General features: G+C 41.0%; 1 long non-coding RNA gene across 1 annotated transcript; it reads right to left on the minus strand.

The window, feature by feature from the left end:
- Window positions 1-12,346: 12,346 nt before the first annotated feature.
- Window positions 12,347-13,069, minus strand: LOC121895793. The gene is made up of 3 exons (XR_006095847.1): window positions 12,983-13,069; window positions 12,577-12,655; window positions 12,347-12,477 (listed from the first exon to the last, which is right to left on the minus strand). It is a non-coding gene; the product is annotated as an uncharacterized LOC121895793 (long non-coding RNA).
- Window positions 13,070-17,329: the final 4,260 nt, after the last annotated feature.

Raw genomic sequence — 17,329 nt, forward strand, 5'->3', positions numbered from 1 at the left:
TTATCAAAGCCCTTTACAAAATCCCTCAAAGCCTGACTATTATGTTGTGTGTCACTGTTTGGCTTGTGAAGTAGTCCCTAGGTATTCTATGGCCTTTTTGATTATCAACAGCCAACAGTTTCAGCTGTCTCTCAGGCCCCATTGTTACTGATATTAGGCCAGGACACTAAAAACACATGGCAGGGGTGAGTGGGAATCTGACAGATGGAGGCTTGATAACCTCACAGAATACTTCAGTCCTCTAAAGGGCTCAAGGACCCTGCAGATTAAGTTTTCAGTCAGCACCTTCAGCCACATCCATATTCATGAGAGTCATATTTGAGTTTTTTCCACTGATATCAGCTGTCAAACATGTTTGGTTTGCATGAAACAGAAACAGAATATGAAATCAGTGTTTCTTAATAAAAACGTCTCCATTTGCCACCTCTGTGTGGTAGATTCCTCCAGATGGGCATCAAGTTGCTCAGAGGAGCGTGTGGTGCCACAGTTTTGATGTTCTTGTTTTAAGACCTTGACCCCTGACCCCCACAGAAGGTCACCTCTGACATACTGCGGGGAGGGTTCATAGTGGAGGTCACACTCTCACCTCCTTGGCTTTATTGCCTCGGAGAGTTAAGGGGGGGGAGCACAGACATGGTTGTCACAACGAGTCCAATCAGTCATCTGTGATAGGCAGGGTCTTTTGGCTCCCTGGAGACTCCCATTTTGAACACTGAAAATTAAGACCCTGGGGACAGCAGCTGATGAATGTAGACATGTTGTATGTTGTAAAGTTGGTGCTTTTTAAATCTGAGTAAAGTATAGTAGCAAGAAAATTGTGCTGTGGATGCCAATCTTCTTAGTCGTCAACTCCTTCATTTTCATTTAACAGACATTTAAAAAACACTAGCATGCATTCACCCACACACCGGATAAAGGTAACAACACAGACCCAAGACACACTGCCCACCCTTTGTTGCAACCTCCGGGTCGAGACACGTCTCTGATTAAAATCTGCGTCCCTGTGTTCGTGTATATGGGTAAACCTGTTGTCCAGACTGCAGAATTGAGCAGTCTGCCCCCTCATTACCCTTGAAGGTGGCTCATATGGCGAGTGGGTGATATTAAAGTGGAGGAGGTTAAAAATGGCTCGGAGCCAGTGCATGGCATACTCTGTGTCTCTGACCGAGTGTGCAGCGCGGTCGGGAGCAAGCTGACCCAAATGAGACTGGAAAATCTGGTCAATTATATGATAACAAAGCATATCTGAGCAAAATCTAAAAGAGTTCAAAACAGTTTAAAAAGGAGAGATATCACATGAAAAATGAACCCTCCTCATTTTCTTTCAAGTATTTAAGAATTAAATACTGTCTTTCTAGATAGATCAATAGATTTCAGACTTTTAAAGCCTGAATATTCCCCTCAGCCCATTTTGAGTTCAGCTGTGTCTAATGATGGTTATTTGTTCTCTCCCTTCTGGAAACCAGCATCCGATCCCCTCCTGTGATATAAAGCTAGCTGACCTCTAGCCTGTGGGGGAGTACACGCTCATAAACACAGTTAAATCTGCTGTTGAGACATTAAGGGGGTAAATCACAGACATATCAGGGTCTCAGCAGTCAGACTGGTTATATTGTTGCTCAGGTCCCATTATAGTGTTTCTATCATGCTCCCTAGCTGCTCATAATTATGTTGTTAGCCTGCTATTAACCAACATCAGTGATCATTAAATGGCCAGGTCAGCACTGCAGACGGGGAGCACTTGAAATACCCCCGGTCACAGTCAGCGTCTGTGATTCCCCTGCTGAAAAAAGCTGGAGGAGCCGGAAATGACTTTGAGCTTTGATAAAACATGACACATGATCCTCAGGCTTGTCGTGCGTGATTATTTTTAGAGGTCTTTTAGCTTCTTTAAAAGTCGCTGGCCAAGCTTATCAGAATCAACACTGTGTGATGCTCAGGAAGGTGGAAAGCCGCTCCTAACACATCCATTTGGTTAATTATGTTAATTGATTATAGATCTTGTTGAGCTTGACAAAAGTCTGACTCTTGTCCAAGTTAAACATCCAGTGATGCACTTACTGATTACACTGTTTGTCTCAATGCACCGTGGCGTATTCACTGATTGACTGACTAGATTTATTTGAGGACTACAAATCCACCGTGACTCTGCACAACTGAATTTGTCGATGAAAACACAAGTATGCGTAATGGATTATTTCCACTGTGGTCCCCCAACAACAAATTAAACAAATAGCAACATGCAAAGGTGGCTAAACTTGCTTACAAGTTCCCTTCATAATATTACAACTACAAATATGACTGCAAATGCTGAGAAACCATCTTTTCAAGGCCAAATTGTGATTTGTAGGAAGATTATTCCAATTAGTTGCAGATGAATAAACCAATGATTTTTTTTCATATCAATTTCTTTAACAAAACAGCATAAAATAAAATCAACAAAACCAATCTCCTAAAAACTCAGCGTCCACTTTTCGTGGGAGCTTTAAACCTCATCACATGCTCTTCATCAGCAGATGGAGTTTGCTCAGTTGTCATGGAGATGGATCTGTTGACGTCCAAGCTTAGTAGCTGTTGTGACTGCATGTCTGTGCTGGCTTGAAATTAGAGGAATAGTATAATATTTTGGGAAATGTGTTTATTCTCTGTCTTGCCCGGAGTCTTGTTGTCACCATGACATTCCTAGTCAACCAGCGAGACTCCAGGAAGTCACTGCGCCTGGTAAAACCGCAAATTGTTGTTTTTACATTTAGACAGAGTCAGTAGGGGTGGACAATATAACAAAATTTGGTTCTGATGCAATACCACATAATATATAGGGCTGATTCACTGATGTCAATGCAGATACAGACAGGTAATCCTAAAGCCATGCGTCAGGATTAATAGGCTACTTCTGAATACATTTTCATTGTTCATATTTGCTAAACAAGCATTTCTTTTGACAATTCACTGTTAATTACTTAATCACATGCATGTCAAAACACAGGACAGTTTTCAGTGATGAATAACACATTTATCGTGTTAATTCTCTGACCTAGTAAGGTGATCACTATGCATGTGTCCAGAGCGTGATCTAACATGAGACAGATGCCTTTTTTTTTGGTATCAATCCGATTGACAGTAGTATCGCTACTCAAAACAAGACTTAATATGAGTTGTGTCAATACTCGACCTCTAAGAGCCAAGCTAGCTGTTTCCCCCTGCTGCAGCCTTTATAATAAACTAAGCTAATTGCGTGCTGGCTTCATATTTAGTGTACAAACATTAAAGTGGTATCACTCTTCTCTGACAATTTTGCTTTAAGCATGAAAGTTCAGCTAATGAAGACCATATGATAGAGTTGAAAGCTCACGAAAAAGAAAGTAAGTGGGTCTTGTGGCAGGATTGTTTTGTCAAACTCCTCTTTACAAAGTCAAGAAGAAATGTTTGTGCTTAGTATAAAACTTGGTTTCCTACACACCTACATAGTACACCCACACAGGTCACCTAATTAGACCTTAATTAGAACTAAGTAACACCAGACCAGCTCCACAACTCAAAAGAAAGAACATATTAGTACTTACTTAGAACTTAAGGATAACACAATTTCAGTGATGGAAATAGTGAACTAAATGTGTGTGCATCTAGAATCATGTATGTCAAAAACGCTCATAAACTTAATACAAAATCAAATTGTGTTGTTTGTTTAATTACAAAAATTGTCCAAAACTGAATCTAAATGACAATGAAAAAGGTAAAACTAAAATGAGAATGTGAGGGTGTGTGGACATGATATTAGTCTGCTGGTGTAGCCGTGGATGCTGCCATCACAGTCACATAGACTGACTGTGAAAACTACCTTAACACATTTTTTAAACAATTCAACACATTTTAATGAAGTTGAATCTCTTCTAAAGTATTAACCATTTCTGCTTTCTGAAATAATCAACATGTGTACATGAATGAAACACGTTGAACCAACCAAATCATAAGTGATAAAGATACTTATATATAAGGTTTATGTATGTATCACCATGTACTACCACAGTGTGCCTTTAATACAACATGCGTGTCAACTGAAAGAAGCACCCTCTGTATTATTCAGCCATCACAGTGCACCTCAACCTAGACCTCATTCAATATGTGTGTATTCACATAGCAGGGTAGAAGTTTTGCATGAATAAATCCCATGGTGCATTAGAGCCAACATCCGCTGTGACCTCATGTGATGAGGAGGTAGGAGATTTTGGCAGCTGCATGTTAATGGAGGATTAAGGTATTATTTAGTTAAGGGACTATCTCTCTATTTTCTCTCTCTCTCTCTTTTTCTACACGACCTTTTAATTATTGATTTTCAACTCGCTAGGCCTCATCTCTCCTCTCCTCTCATCTCTCCTTCTTCCTCTCTTTTGTCTTTTTATTTCTCTGGCTGTTTTTCTTCCAACACAAAATCACTCACAACATACTCACATCTACGCATGTACAAATATTCACACATATTCACACACACACACACACACCTTCTGGTCTTGCTCTCTCCCTCTCGCCTCTCCCTCCTCCATTTCTCCCTCGTCTCCATATTAAAATGCGTAGCTACCGGCTGCTAGCTGCAGTGTCAGCAAGGGTGAATGGGGAAGGTAATTCATGCCGGGCTGTCACCCAGGCTGGAGGTGAGTGAGCACACATCTTCCCTGAGGAGACAGCCAGGAATGAGCCCAGCGGAGGAGCTCAGAGGCATCAATAATCCAGCACCTCTCCCCGCACTAACGACAGCCTCACACAGGCTCATTAAATGCTGCCTGCTCCTTGTGCTGCCATATTTATACAGTTGGAGCTCAGATTGAGATGAATGGGGAGATCTCTGAACATGCGTCGTCCCTTAAGAGCACAGCCCCGCAGTTATAGGTGTGAATGAGTAATATTATTTGGTCAAAACCACATGTTTCACAGAGGACGATAATGCTTAATGAGATGCGATTCCTGCTCAGGGATGTCAGTTTTTTATGAAAGTCCTCGACATGTTTACACCCATGAGCAGTTTGAGTATATTTTCCATAGAGCGCCTGCCAAGCCCTGCGGGACACGACTGTAAATAGGCTGTCACAGCTCTCACTGGGGCTCTGTTAGGAAACCTAGGAGCACACAAACACACACTGTTACATCTACCCCCTGGAACATCATCTGCCACACCCTCTACCTCTATTTCAGTGTCTCACTGGCCTGCTGCTGCTCTCCCAGTGGCTCTCTCCCTCTGTGTGTGTGGGCGAGTGTGTGAGTGGAGGCAGGTGTGCTGGAGTCAGGGCAGAGACATACCAGCTACTTCATCTATGTAATCAAGCCTCTACAAAAACACATTGACTCAGCTCTGCCACTTCCACGCTGCCAGATTGGAGCCTCTGCACCATTCAGTCTATGCTTCGAGCCCTTTTCATGCATCACCAGTTTTTGTTGTCACCCGTTTTTTCCGTGCCTAACCCTGTTTCCTGTTCCCTGCAGTTCTGTCTGCTCTGTCTCCGGCCCCTCGTCTAGTCTCGTCAGCACCCGCTTCCTTGCCCTGCTCTTCCCAGCTTCCAGCCCAGTCCTCAGCCCCAGTTTCCCAGCTCCCTGCTCAAGCCTCAGGTCCAGTTTCCCAGCTACCAGCTCAAACTTCCCCCAGGTCTGCATTTCCTTTCCCCAGCCTTCAAAATAAACACTATCATATGCCCGTCTCCTCGCCATGAGTGTCTGCACTTGGGTTCACCTGCTGCACCCTCATGTAACACACACACACACACACACACACACACACACACACACACACACACACACACACACACACACACAGAGAGAAAAGAAAAATACAGCCACACTTCCAGCGACAAGTGCACAAACACAGACAAAAATAAACAGATATATGCATGCATATGAATCCACAGACATGCACATAGTGCGCATACCACTGTCTCAAAAACCTCTCCAGGCTTGATTTTGACTTGCTGGCTAACGGTTTTTATTTGAATTGGTTTTGAATTTTTTTTCATATAAACCCCAAATCTGTAATGAGTTTTCAACCCTCAGAGAAGCTTGTAATCCTGAAACTGTAGTCAAAAACACCCAAAATTTGAGTTTAAAGCTTATCCCCACACAGTGACAATATGCACACATGTTAACACCCAAAAACAAATGAATAAACAAGCTCATCTTTATTGACTACATCCATTTCCTAACCTTTAACCTCTGACCTAAACATGACCCCAATTCTAGCCTCAACCCTAAAAAATAGACGTGTTGAGAAGGGAGGTTAAGTACCACGCCCTCAATGGCGGATTCATTTAGAAACACAAACTAACAACCAGTCATGCCTGCCAGACCACTGACAGGATACTGTCACAGTTCAAAATAGGTGTTTACATACACTGACCCCCAAAAATGGCCACCAGCTTCATTCCTCCTCCCTGCATTGCCCCCTCAGGATAATTCTGTCGCGGGTATTCAAGGAATCTGTCTCAGGATAAGATAATCCAGGGACAGCTGCTCTCTAATTTTAAGTGGAGGGCCCGAGGATACGGGTGTCACAGGGAGAGTTGAGAGCTAGCGGACAGTAAAGTCGGTAAAAAAGATGCATGTTCCATGTGCAAGGCAGAATCTCATTTTATTGGCTTCTCGGGCAAACTATTCTCAAGGGCCCTGAGGAGGTCAGGACCTGCTCTCAGGGCAAAGAGTGAGCTGATTGATTCACCCTGACGATCTCATCTACTGTCGCTATGGCAACAGCACCTGCAGACAGATAAAAGCACATGCAGTGACACCCCAGAACCACCTCGTGGGAGCGTGATTGAAGGGTGTGTATGTGTGTGAGGTGACTGTCAAATGAGAAAATACAACTCTTGTGTGTGTGTGTGTATGTGTGTGTGTGTGTGTGTAGATGCCATTACTGTAGATGACCAGCTGGTCAGACAGTCATTGGCCACTGATATCTGCATCATCATCTGACGATAACAGGTGTTGCCGTGTCTGTCATCAATTACACTGTTGCATAAGACCCAGTTGGTTCATTATTGTGCATCAGCATCAGTGTATTGATATTCTAAAATGCTTTGGCAGTGTCGATTCTCTTCCATTTGTGCCAATAAAGCTTTCTGGAATTTGTATTGACATTTGCATTTGCAAATTCTTATGTGGAGGTTACACAGGGCGTGATAATGAGCAGCTCCAGAGGCTGGTGTGCAGCCACTATGCTTAATGGTCTTTAAACAGGAAACTGTAGCGTGCTGTTGTGTAGATGACCTTGACCTCTGCTGCCCATGGCGGAGGGCAAATGAAAAGGGATTTAGATATCAGCTAGAGCTCAACAATAAAACCTTGTGTTTATGTTAAGAGTTAAAGAGGACTAACAGTAACAATATGGCTACTAAACTGCTGGTTTCAATGGTAGAAAATAAAAATCCAGATCTTCAGGAAGTTGACATGGCATCTGTAAAATATTATGTAATATAAAGCAAAAGCTATGCAATAATTAACTCTTTTGTGAAGCTTACAACTTTTTTTGTGTGTTAAAGAGGTTTTGAAAGTTTTGAGGCTGTACAGTAGGGCTGATTATTTTCATTATCAATTGATCTGTCAATTATTTTCTCAATTAATTAATTATAATTAGTACAACCGCCACTATATACTATATATTACTAATACTACTATAATTTACAATAATAAAAATACACTATAAAAGACCAAGAATGTAAGACCAAGAAAAGCAATGAATTCCAATAATGACTTTCGATCTAATAATTGATTAATACTAGCAGCTCTACTGTTCGGTGCTTTGTGGTGTTGATATTATTGGATGCATTATTTTGTCCGTTTTCTGCATGTGTAGTTGGAAATAATGAAAGCAGCAACCACAGCTACACTGGACAGTTTTTTTTTAGAGAACGATGAGAGCTTGTCGCTTATTCTTTTGGCTGTGATGTATTCTGGTCACCTGACGCTATGGTCAGTGGAAATGCAGGTTTCTCTTTCTCATCATCAGTAGATTTCTTAGTTTAATTTCATACCATCAGTACAAAATGAATGGAAAGGAGACCTTGTTTGTGGTCTTATCTGTGACTGATACAAAACACTTACAGTACAAAAACAGGGTGGATTTTTCCTTTAATGAGTTTGTTGATGGTGCAGACACTAGTTTAATGTGCTAACCTGATGCTCAAAATACACTCACAATCCTACTGTTATGATGAAAGCTGGATTGCCAGCAGAGTAATGAATGCCCCAAAGACCCCAAGATCACTGTGTGACATTTAATTTGTGGCAATTTGATTAATTGCAAATTTGTGTGGTAATTTGCGCCATTGAAGCACAATAACTTGAGGCCTTTTCTTGTAGCAGGGCCAGGATGTATTCAAGTATAAGGGCAGTGGTTCATTTCTGGAGCTCGAAGCAAATATAACTAAACTACCCCTCAGCTAATTTTTGCCCCCGGGCACCATGGCAGGTTCATCCGGCCCTGGTTAAGAAGCAGGTAAATTCCACTGAGACAGTCAGCAGTGTTTCAGACATAATGATGGTTCACACTTTGGCCAATTCCACTAATTATGTCTTCTACCTCAGCTCTGGGCTGAACAAGGTCGGTCACTTTTCCTCAGCAGTCAGCAGTCAGCGACTGCTCTGAGCCAACAGTTACAATGTCAGAGCAGGCGTCAGGGTCCTATAGGCTACCGACAGACTGTAGTAGTGGCGTGATGGATGTTTGCTCTGCCAACTCCTGCAGAGAACGCTGAGTCATTCTATGCATTCCCAGCATTCAAGCTTCACTGCTCCAATTATTTATCTGGGGTCAAAGTCCACAAATAGCTCAGCCCTCAGTGGTTCACAATATGTCACTTTATCCTGTGGTTTACTGGTCTGATGTGTTGGTTCGTCATGGGCAAAGCACTGTAATTGACAGTTCATCCCCTTTTTGATATGTTAGATAACTACATTTCAGCTGAGGAAATGTAGTAAGGTTTCTACAAATAAGATTTGTCTGTCTATTAAACATATTGAGGCGGTTTCAGTGAACAGACTCCATCATCTACTGAGAAGAAAACAGAGTAATAAATATAGCTTTGAACTTGAGAGCTTGGAGTCTGTTTCATTAATCAACGCCAGAGCTGCTGCTGGCTGTGCATCTTTGTTTCCCTCCCCAACCTCCTCAAGGAAGAATTTTTTTTTTATCACTTTTAAAGGTTCAGCTTTTTAAAGTCCTCCAAGGACTGAAATCCCCGCTGTAGTGGGTTGGATGAAAGGAAGTTTGGAGAATTTTATCAGGTGGCTCTTTTAAAAAAAATCTCAACTCACTTTAGAAGAAAAAGAAAGTTGGAGGAAAAGAAACTCTCAGTGTTGAAAAGGACAAAACTTTATCAAAACAGAACATCAGACAAAGAAACTGAATTACTATTGTGAATTCCTATCAGGCTTTCATGTTTGAGACACCACTGTAGTCGGCTGAACCACTTGTGTTATTGTTGTAGTTGGAAGTATAAATGGTTTCTGCAGCAACAGCAGTCACTCCTGCTTATTTCAGTCAACATGATGCATGCAGCAAGAATCTATTTACTCAGAGAGCCAGTTATAGGCTGTCCTGATATTTTGAGGCGAGAGGGGAAACTTGTGCCTATGATTCATAAATAGTGATTACATTTATAACAGTTGGTATTATATTTTCACACGGTGTACAGTTTTGACATTCCCACAACTTACAGTTTGACGGACGTCATAATCACATAGAAATTCTACTCATAGGGGCTTAAAGATTTACAACATCCTAATGACTAGTTTCATATCCATTTTCTGCATGAATAGCTTGTAAATGAAAGATTTCCTATAGTTTAGGTTATATAGGAGTCTAACCTAATAACACATTCTCCACTCAGAGACTCAACACTTTTGAATTCTTCCCACAATATTCTCCTGTTCACATGTGTTATATGCAGAAACCAGAGATGACATCTCCATACATTCTTTCCCACGCACTGTATCATGTACAGGAAATAAATCTAACTGGGTGGAAGCATCGGAGTGGGAATCCTGGAGGTGGACGGGTATGTTGATCCTGAGAGTTTATTGTGGAAATACACTTCTGTCAAAGTGATATCACAGCTAGAAAGAGCTTGAGCAGATGGCGGGAGTCAGTACGCCTTCAGGGGAGCAGTGGGCCATAGGATGAAGGAGGTGGGAAGCAGTTCTCTTGTGGCCAGTGGTTGATGAGTTTAAAGTGGGTTGTGTGGTTTTTTAATCACAAAAAAATGAGATGACTTTAACTCATAGGTGGTCCTCAGGGGTAAACCCACGACCCCACAGCAGCTAAACCAACGTATGGCCCACATTCAGAGCCACCAGGTGCTGCAGGAATCTGGTGCTTCTCATAACTAAGAGGGTTTCTCTACAATGCAATGTGGACCAAAACATGGGTGGCAAAATACAGTGCTGCTCTACAGACCTTAAATGTTTTCAGAGGCATGCATCACAATGCCTTGTCCCAAATACAAAACATAAACTGTGCTTCAGTGCATTAAAGAAATATTAGTGGTGAGAGTCCCTCCACTGTCACCTCAGTTCTTCTACATGCTGTGCAGCCAAACATTGTTCAAATCCACAGAACTTGAATTTAAATTCAAGTGGAGGTCCAAATATTTACAATTATATCAAATATATTAGACTGAATTTTGGGGAAATTTGCATAAAATGATGCACAAGACATTTATTATATATTTCCATTTGATGGAATGATGCAGCTATAAAAACATGGAGTCTTGAAGGTTTCACTCGGTGCAAACATCATACAGTATCATCATCACCTTCAATGAACAGCTGGAACAAGCCAGTACAGAATATATTGTATCTGATACAGTCTGACAGTGTAAAATAAGATTATATTTTTCCAACCTTAATGCCACTTATGGGGAAATACACTCAGACATAAGAAAAGATCTGTTTTTCACATAGAGCGAAGCTTCGGTACCTCAGGCTACACTTAAAAAATAATTTATCATACTGGATACTTGCATTTGAAACACACCATCATGGTGCATCCGAGGCTAACAGTGAAGCTCTGTCTGTAATTCATGAGCGGTACATTGCTGATGAGCTATGCTGCTGAGATGTCTGGGACTGTACCACTCATCTGTCAATAGTCTCCTGTATTTTCTTAAATTAAAATAATATACTGAGCACAAGCAAAAGACTAGTCAAAGTTTGTTTTAGTAGGATTTAAGAGGGGGAATCCAAAAAAACTAGAAAAGCTGAGCGTCTGATGCATAAAAGGAGGGGCAGGCCTGTTCCCTGCATGAAGAGAGCTTCAGAGGCTGCGAGCTGAAGGAACGGAGAGCAAATCTCATCTATTAGTCATGAGGTTTAGGGTGGACTAGAGTGTATCTGCAGAGCTTTGTGTAGGGCTGTGGGTGATTGTGCAGTGCTGCATTACACTGCCTGCATGCCTCTCCCTCCTCTTCTCTGGATTCCTGCTGGCTTCGCTTAATAATGTTGAGTCACAAGGTGGGAGGGAGAGTCACCTCCCTCGCTCCTGGAGCTGCCGCGCTTATGATCCCGGCTCCCTTTTTTTGCTTTGAAGATGAAAGGTGGAGCTGATCACACTCATTTGAGCTGTGAAGTTATATCCTTCCTCTCAAATTTATGGGGCGGAGTGATTTCGGTGCCGGGTCAGGAGAGTCTCAAATAAGGCTTCCCCTCCAGTTATATTGATTTTAAACTCTGTCAAGATGAGGTCATTATGAGTCAAAAGCTGTCACTCTCCCATTTTATTCATTCAGTTATATATATGTAAACACGAGGGCCCCTGTCTTGTGAAAAATCTCCAAAGCTTCCTGTCCTGTTTTCAATTTCATGACAATGCATTTTTAGATGATCAAATTTGGAGATACATGGCAGACACACCAAATTCTGGTGGCGGAATAATGAATGTTTATATATTTATTCATTGGCCTAAAAATCAACCTATAAAATATCCACAAATGTAGAATATAACCTCCTGCAGGCTCCTCAAATAATACCAGCGAGGACACGACCTCCATACAATATTTATACGAAATTTAACAGACAGGAAAAGATGTAGAGATGACAAAAAACAAAACTAACCATCAAATAAACAAACAAAAGGTTTCTTCAACATTAAACACATGTAAAACAAATTCCCACAAATGATCATGATAAAAATGACTATTTTGACTGACTGCAGTTTTAGCTTAATCCAGACAAAGTTGCTATATATTCTTTAATTTGACTGTGGAACTATAATAATATAAACCTGAGCTTTTCTCTGCATAACCAGTGGACCCAAGCACAGAGTACTGACTCAGAGGCAGATGATGTTTAACAGATTTATTGTAATGCACATCAAAAGAGGAGGGGATGACTGGGGATGGCTGGAGGAATGGAGATGGAGAGGCCGTGTGGTTGATGGAGGGTTGTGAGGGAGAATGAATAAGCAGGCAAACGAGCAGACAGGCAGACAGGCTGGCAGGGATCCTGAAGCACAGGAGACAAACAGGCGCTAATCAGTCGAAAACACGAGGAAACTAACTTGGTGAATATTAAAAAAAAAAATAGCAAAGTGAGGCGGAGTACAGCTATCACACTAGCAGAAGCAACAGTCTGGTGATGAGTGGGAGAGACGCCGGGGTACATATCCTGGAGAGGTGATGAGCTGATTGCAGGCAGGTGTGTAGGATCCAGGTAACACACACACACACACACACACACACACACACACACAATGAGAGAGAGAGACAAACCAGGGACATGGAACACAGGAAAACACAAGTAATGCACTTCAAAAGGGGATGAGATGACTGGATGTGACAATAAGAGGATAATATCCTCCTGGTCATGTTTATATGTTAAACACCCTGAAGCCCCACAGAATCACACATACATAGTTTTCCAGTAGTTTTTTCAGAAAAAGAAGATAAATATTACGTGATTTTGTAAATATGGATGATGCACAAAGACCGAGTTTAAATTAACCACTTACTTGGAGGAAGATGGATGCTATATGACACCGAAATAAAAACTAACCAACTGACAAACATGAGGAATGCAGATTCTTCCCCGCAGAGCACAACAGGTCACTGGATGGTTTGATGAGTGTGAGAAAGATCTCAACCTATTCAAACACCTGTGGGAGAGTCCTCTACAGTCCTCTAAACATCAAATGAGTGCACATCATTAGAAGAGATCAAGAGACTTGGAGCATCTACAGTATACCAAGGAGCAGCTCATTGTGGACCAGCACCTCACTAAGACCTGTAGAGGACCTGGCTTTAGTTTCTTCTTGTCAGATAGTATGTGAGAATGGTTCTGGATGTCTTAACTGGAGGTTTACATCTACTTTCTGTGCATCGATGGCTTGAATTACAGCCCTCGGCCTCTCTGTGTATGATCTCCTTTTTGTATGCTTGGGTTTCTTTTAAACAGCATTATAAGGCATGTGAATTGGAGACAATAAAGCGGGTAAAAACAATAAATAAGGCATATTACTTGATGCCAGGATCATTTACAGTAAACAATTAAAAGTGAAATTCACAACATGACCAAAGGCTCTCTGGCAAAACTTTGCAAACTGTGTCACAAAGTCAATAGAAATCTCTCAAACCACTCAGGATAATCACTTCTCTGCTGTTCATCCGTATGTGCCGTCCTGTTTACGCCCAAATATGGCTTAATACGCTGCTTATGTGTCACCCTCCTCAAAGCTCCAAAGCTGTGTCGGAAGTAGCACATTTTGCCAAAGTTATGACTTTCTGATAAATACTGAACAAGTACATCATGCAGCAAGAGTTGTTTGAGAAGTTTCTGTTGACATTTTTGATACTTTTTTTTTTTCTGCCAAGAAAAGATCCAGAATCCATTGTTACAGCTCACCACGGGCACTTTTCTCTGTAAAAGAGTTTTACATCCACGATTCAAGTCTAAAGGGAGTGAGGGTTTAATACTCAAAAGGTAGAATTAAAATGTCATTCGAACAAGACTTCACACTAGTAAAAGTGATCATACATCCTGCCGTTTCACCCTCTTGCTCTTAAACAGATGTTCTCAATGTGTGGACACTGAGGACAGTATACAGCAGATACAGTATGCTGTCCACTGTCCAGGCACACACACACAAACACAAACACACACACACACTGTTTGCACGGTTGCATAACGTGATGTGATAGTGCTGGTGGCAGTTATATCGGCTGGCTGGTGCACAGACGGGCTGCTGTGTGCCAAGCTCTGGCTCTGATCTGTCTGACATCAGATAAACACAACGTCAAGGCTCAAGTGTGCAGTGAGAGAGGAAGCTTATGTTGTTGGAAGGAAGGTTGTGCTGCTCTCACATGCTGCACTTCAGCCTGCAGCAGACACTAATGAAGGCTGAACACCATTGTTTCTCCATGTGTCTGAGAGCTTGTACTCAAATAGTAATAATAATGAATGTCACCAAACTCTGCAAACAAAACCTGCTTCGTCATACCAATATCTATGGATAGAGTCGGGGGGTTTGAATACCAAAACAAGTGTTCAGCTTGTTCTGGGGGAGAAAACAGACGTTTTAATGTCAGCAAATGACAGCTACCGTCTTAAAGTGGTGCATGAACACTGAAAAATTGGCCAACAGCTGGTGTGTTATTCCCAGAGCCGGCTCCCTCTAAATCGCAGGATTCTGATCTGTGCATCTGTGAACGATAGCATGGGAGAAGCGAGCAGATGTTCATCATTAGCAGTGGAAAAACATGGAGCCTCGTTCCCAACTCGATGACCAGAGAGCACCGAATTCAAACATCTGTCTCAATTAACACCTGAGAGGAAAATGTACGAGGCTGTGACTGTTAACTGTTCGGTAACAAGGTAAACGGTGACAAGTACATAAAGTAGTTAAGATGTCACAGACGACAAAAGGTGTCACTGCTGTTACTGTCGATCTTTGTGGCAACTGTTAAGTGTCAGAAAGCTTGAGGTCTAGCAGGAAAACATGAAATAACAGAAAACAAGAGATGAACAAGTAACTTAACACCCCTTGGAAATCTGTTTTCTGACCTCCAGAGGTTTAACTCGCCTCACTGTAGTGATGTAAAGGTGTACTCCAGGACGCTGTGACATCACTGCTGGGCGTTAAAGGCGCAACTTTGCAGCAGTAATGCTACTGTAGGTGTGAGATGCGCTCAAAACCTTAAACCAGAGGAACAAACTCAAAATGTTGACAAAACAATCTTCCCATCAAAGTCCACTTACTGGCTTGTTCTGGAGCTTTTGACACTGTCTTCATCACCAGGTGAAGTTGCTCCATTATTCAAAGTTTATGATGGTTTGGGGACGGTTTAGGAGAAATGATGTGCAGCTGTGTTTAAAACATGATGTAATGCAGCTTCCCCCCAACATATGTTTATGTGTAACATTTAAGTTAACTATTCGCATATGACTGAATATAATCATTAAAGGTCAAGAGTGAACTGTTGAGCTCAACATATATGGAGATCTGTGTCTTAAAGTTTAGATCGCATCGCAAACTTATCTTTATATACAAACCACATTTTTTACTTATCAGACTGAACAAAAGAATAGTTTTCTTCTGAACATGCAGGTGATAAGAGGAACCACGATTGTACCCTTATTATGACTTTTCTCCCAGCATGCGGCCTTATCTGAAGACAAGCCGTCGTTCTGGGCTACAAGAATAACTTTCTCGTCTCTGAGCCTGCACGTCTGAAGGAGTTCATCTTTATTATAGAAAGAAGAAATAAACACTTGTTACTGTTTAAAATTTCTTTAATGGTTCAGTTGGTATAGGATTTGGAAGCTTTAGGTCAAGACATGGTCAGCAGCCATACAAAACAAAACCAACTAATCAATGTCGACTGAGAGGAAAATAAAATAGATTAAAAAAAAGAAAAACTCAAAAAAAAAAAAAAAAAAAAAAAAAAGACAATTAGGCAACGTCAGGTCATCACAGTAAAAAGATACATCGATCCTAGTCAAACTCAGCATGCTGAAAATCAAATCCGGTAGCGCGCACACACACAATCTCACACACACACACACACACAATCAATCTCACACACACACACACAATCAGTTTCACACACACACACACACACACACACACACACACACACACACACTGACATTCATTCACAACTTGAATGAAGGCTGTAGAACAACCCTGATAAGTAAAATGTACAGTAAGACACCTTTTAGAGAAAAAAAAAAAAAAACAATGCATAGACAAATAAAGAATGTTTTAAAACAAAAGTAAACATTAAAAAGACAAATTTCTTTGTCATAGGCGGACAGCGTGACGGATCTGTTGGCCGTTTACATTGCGATGATTGCTGAGGACATTCAAATAGAAGTTATTGCGAACAAGATATAATGGATAACACTTTTTTTTTCTTTTCTTTTTCTTTTTTTTTTTTTTTTAACCCCGGAACACAAACGTCAAGAATGTACAAACAATGGTCACTGTGGCGAGGCTTCAAAGATCCTCGGCGCCACTTGAATGAACATTATAAACCACGAGGCAGACATGCTTGGCTTTCAAAACATTACGTTACAATTATCTTTTAAGTTATACAAGTTAACAAACTGTACTTAAAACACATTAAATATTGAGCATGTCACTAGAAAAACATGTCGGTTGTTAACAAGTATTCATTCGAGCTATTCCAGTTGAGTCAATTAACGCAGAGAAGATAGATTTCTAAATCGCTGAAGGAATAAAAACATGATTACAAAGTTTTTTTTCCCCCCTTTGAACCAAACAAAGAATCTCTGCGCTAAATATCAAAATGTATTTTTTTTTGCAAATAACCCATTGATAATAGTGCAAGAGAAACAGTACAGTCAGAAATAGCAGACGGTTCTGATGTTTGGCTTCACGTGTGTTTAGTTACAGGTAGTTAAAAATTAGAGTTTGAAAGGATTTCTTAGTGTGAAAACAGAACCGCCGCCGCCGCGGGTAACGTTAAAGAGCGACTCATGTTACGCTTTTACTATCTACTGGTTCTCCGTCTTTAATGATGCGTTTGAGGAACAGGGAGTCAATTCAGTAAACAATAAATTACAACTACAGCTCGTCTCTTATCAAATTTCTTAATATGTTAATTTTATCTTACAGATAAAAAACAAAAGAAAAAAAAAATACAATTGGCACAATCAATTCATTATTGTATTTTCCCCGACTATCTGTACAATAAAAAAGGTTTTACATGTCACAAGAACCCAAAACCTGTGATTGTTTGGGGAGAATGTGTACACCTGTGTTTCATGTTTATGTGATTATGTCTGCTATAGTGTCTTTAAATTCATACGCTTTCCTCACGAGAAAAAAGCGTTGTTG

The sequence above is a fragment of the Thunnus maccoyii genome, chromosome 4 (assembly GCF_910596095.1).
Source record: "Thunnus maccoyii chromosome 4, fThuMac1.1, whole genome shotgun sequence".
Lineage (NCBI taxonomy): Eukaryota > Metazoa > Chordata > Actinopteri > Scombriformes > Scombridae > Thunnus > Thunnus maccoyii.